The sequence below is a fragment of the Manis javanica genome, chromosome 6, assembly GCF_040802235.1.
Source record: "Manis javanica isolate MJ-LG chromosome 6, MJ_LKY, whole genome shotgun sequence".
Lineage (NCBI taxonomy): Eukaryota > Metazoa > Chordata > Mammalia > Pholidota > Manidae > Manis > Manis javanica.
In genome coordinates this window covers 103,190,638-103,195,069 of record NC_133161.1, presented here as the reverse complement: position 1 = coordinate 103,195,069, position 4,432 = coordinate 103,190,638, and the positions used below count along the sequence as shown (strand labels likewise).

The window sequence follows — 4,432 nt, the reverse complement described above, 5'->3', positions numbered from 1 at the left end:
AAAAGTACAAGGTCAGTGAATTGCTGGACTGCAGGCAGAAGGAAGCAGCCAGGACTGTATGGCTAGACCTGCTGTCCAGGTAATAGGGACTTAAAGAGGATTGTCCGAGGGGGTACAACAATCTGTTTATCTTGGAAACATGTCTTTATTAGTCATAGGTGCTATTTTTAAGATCAAAGAAGCTCATTTCTTAGGTTATAGGGCAGAATGAATTTGATTCCTCATACATCCAAAATTTGGTCACTTTTTGCTTGTGCGTTTATGTCATTTTTGAAACATGTCTTGTGGATTTTAGTACCCTAAATTCCTGAAATCGTGGCTCCACATTTCTTTACATTGCAATAATAGCTTCTCCCATAATCCTGGTTATGATAAAATAATAAATCGTAATGCTTATAACCTATAGATGTCTTGGATATGTGATTAAAGGCATCTAACATGGCATTGATAAATGACGAAGAAATTGCATTCATAATAGTAGGAATTATGCCAGATTTGTACTATGTCATCCAGTTTTTAATCCTCCTTTAGGATCTGTTTCTCACTGGACTTAACATTCTATGGCAGTGCCTTTAAACTTTCCATTTGATTTTGAATTATATTTAGTAACAGGCACATTGGTGTTTATTTCAGTGTAAGATCTTGACTTTTTCCTTACAGTGTAATTTACTCTCTTGTACCTTTCAGCAAATAGTACCATCCACAACTGCAACTCTTGGAATCAGATAATAAAATGACCTGCAGGTCAGTGCAGGAGAGACACTGTGACACTGACTGATACACTAATAGCTTGTGAAGACTTCCTGTGAATAGGATCACTTTGAAATGCTTTTTTCTCTAGTGCTTTCCATTGTCTATTTTACTTTGAGATACCAAATTCATGGTGCTTTCACCGTTAAGTGTCAGCTTTCCATTTCAATTAAATGGTATTTGAAGATGTTTTGCCTTAATAGATATTGTATAAGTAGTCAGTAAAATGTTCAAAGGGCTTGGAAAAAAGTAGTTCCCTAAGATTTGTGTTTATTTTAAAAATCCTGAAGTTATAAACTATATTTGAACCTATTAATCCCCTCCACCACCATGGAGAAAACTTAGTTCTCCTTTAAAACATGTCCCACCTGGCAGGGGAAATACCATGATCACGAAGGTGGTTTTCCCAGGGCGAGGTTTATCCATTGCATTCTGGTTGTGCTGACCCCTGCAATTTCCCCAAATGTGGAAAACTTGACTGCATCATTTCTAGTAGTGAGGGACTGCATTCGCGCTTTCCCCTTTAAAAAAAAGAAAAGAGAAAAGAGAAAAAACATGTTGTCTACACTAAAGTCCCTGTAAAACATTCTATAAGGGTTTCTGAAAGAGCTACCCTGTTCTTCAGGGTGCACTTTCTTAGGCCTCTATTATCTTGGAATTATGTATAGACTGAATGTTACCCATCTATTTATTCCCATTTCAGTTACAATATCTAGCACTTGGGGAATGTTACATAAACACTGAACTTTTATCTCCAACCACCTACACTTTTCATTTTAACTTGGATTAAAGCACACCTATTGTTGAAGTATTTGTTACCTAAATTTAAAATCAGTAAAATCATTCATAATCTGAATTCAGTATTTATGAAGATATATTACTAAAGCATTTTTAATAAATAAATGGCAAACATACATCAGCAAAAGTTGCTGCATTTGTTATAAATTTTCCTACTTCAACATGCTTTTCCCTAAAATATGGAAGGATTTATATTATTTTAGTAAATTCCTCAATCTGACCAGGATTTTAGTAATATACTGAGGTAACTTTTGAGGCTGAATTTTCAGATATTTGAAAGGTGATAGAATATGCTTCTCCCAAACATGCCATTTTAACTTAAAGACTATTCTGAGCTGAAGACAATTGAGAAGAAAGAAATATATGGAAACCTTGCCCTTCCCCTGTTTGCCTTAAAGCAGAACAAAAATTCTCAAAGGTGTCCCTGCTTTCTTCTCTAACAGAAAGCACAAAATCACTGGAGACAACTTTAGACCCAATTACCCTGAAAATGGCATCAGAGGAATCTACATACGATTTTTGCTAACCACTTTTATCTGCCATTCCTTGCACATAGATATACCTTCCTACAGTGGACTGCCTTTGGAAACTAAAGCGGCTTCCCCTTGTCCTGTCATTTCTCATAAAATGAATTGTTTTTGTTGCAGTTGCTGAATTCTAAACTACCTTCTTGCGTTGCTCACTTTTTTCCTGGGTATCTACCATGTATATATATTAAAAATCTTTTGCTTGTTTTTCTCTTACTAGTCTGTCTTTTGTTACTGAATTCCCAGCCAAAATCTTAAAAGAAAGAGGGAGCATAGTTATTGTTTCCTTCTCTGCATATTTTGATTTTCTTAGATGTTAGTCCCTTTAACTCAGCTTTTCAAAGAGGATCAAATAGCCAAGATAATCTCTGTGGTTTTAAGAAAGCTTAAACTGTCAATTACTGTTGATACATATCCTGCCATCTTTTCCAGCCTATTTGGGACTTGTAATTTTATTAACTCTAACACTCTTATCTTTTAAAACTTTTTACTTTTAAAATTTTTGAACTCTAACTTTGGCCTCCAGAATATCTTGTTCCCCTGCATGTGTTTCTATCTTTCTTAATCCCCACTACTGCTTACTTGGCCGTACTCCCCTCCCCCCACAACCGACTCTCCCTGAAGGCTGCCTGTCTCAACTACAGGCGCTCCTATTCCTGTGTCATCATCCATTTATGCATGCATGTTTACATTCATGTTGCCATGCTTTAAGGTAGGGATGCATTTCAGAGCATCTCATTACTGACCATTAGAAAAAATAACATTACTCTCTTTGCTTAACTTCTGCATGTTAGAAAGGCACCAATTTAATTTCCCAATTGTTGATTTTATGAATTTTCAGGATAATAAAAAGTTGGATAACTTTCCATGGGCTTACATGGATGACTGATTTCTTTTTCTCTCTCTCTTTTTCCCATGGTAAAAGAGGATTTTTTTTTTTTAATTCTATGCTTTGGAAGAAAAGTGCTGGGTTTGATCCTTCTTACTTGCCTTTGGTTCAAAAGAATTCTTACACCAAAGAAACATATATTGGGTACTCAAATTCTGATTTCCTTCACATAATTATATATGGATAAAAGCGATATTTTTCCAGACTAATAGATTGAGTAACGTGTGTGTGTGTGTGTGTGTGTGTGTGTGCGCATGCCTGTGTGGGTCTGTGCATGTTTGTGCAAACAAGCAGAGATAAAAATACCTGCATGCGCACCTGACTGGTCCTGGTGTCTGTAGGGTCTCTCCTCTGGCTTGGGAGCACCCACCCAGCAGCCATTCTCATTTCTCCACATTCCCAGGGGCACCTACACCTACTGGTCACTTAAGTTCTTGGCTCTCAGTAGTTTCCACTGTCCTCTTTCATAGCCTTTCTCAAAAACCTTCAGTAAGTCATAGTAATTACTTACCCAACTCATTTTCATGGTGGGGCATTATATCAGATTTTTAACACACTTTTCCTAAGTCATAACAATATTAGGAAATAGAGTAGTTCATAACTGGCAGTAACAAAAGTAAGAAAACAAGATTTTATTGACACTTGTAGGGCTTCTTTATACAATCCTTCTTAGATACTCCGTGGAAGAACCTGAAAGACATAGGTTAAGATTTATGTATAAATAACCACACAGTTCAAAAAGCAGTTCAAAAATACCTCCAAATATACTCTTCCAATTAAGTCACATATTTTGACAAGCTCATCTTTTAAAATTAACACCTTCCTAAGAATAATTTAATCAAGTGATCAGCTTGCCTAAATCTAATTGAATTCTACAAGATTTGGTAGGAACCTGAGGCAGTTCTGGAGCATTAGAAACTTTCAAGAAGAGACTTGGGGAGGCTTGCAGTGGGGTTTCTCAGAGGTTGTTAAGGCCAAGCTCCTCTCACTGAATTGAGTCAGCACCAGACTACATGGGAGGGACTGCAGCGGATTCCCGCTGAAGCAGGTCCCTGCCACTGGCAAGTTCTAGAGTTGGAGGAGAATGGTCCCTGGATTAAGTTTTGCCTGTTGTCTCTCTTCTCTTACAACAATAGGGCACTCAGATCTTTGAGAAATTGGACTGATTTAATCATTTGTTCATATTTCTAACCATGCAACAAGCATTAATTAATCCTTACCAAATAGTAGGCTCCCAGCCTGTTCATTGGTTTGCAAGGGAGAAGGGGTAAATTATTATTGAGCATCTGCCTTAGAATTTGGCTCAGGTTTCTTTGAGGGAAAGGTTTTCCACTTTACCGTGTTTGCTAGTTTTAGTTTTATCAAGATGTTTGTTTTGCCAAGGAACACTTTGGGTTTCATTTTTAATTCTTTAGCTTTCTCCTGGGGCATTTTATGTTGTCTTGATCAATATGATTTGTGTGTTATT

At 36.8% G+C, this 4,432-nt stretch overlaps 1 non-coding gene across 1 annotated transcript; it reads left to right on the top strand.

Annotated features, from left to right (window-relative positions):
* The first annotated feature begins 1,110 nt into the window (after positions 1-1,110).
* On the top strand, positions 1,111-1,274 carry LOC118967398 (U1 spliceosomal RNA). Its single transcript, XR_005054385.1, has one exon. It is a non-coding gene; the product is annotated as a U1 spliceosomal RNA (small nuclear RNA).
* The last annotated feature ends 3,158 nt before the right edge of the window (positions 1,275-4,432 follow it).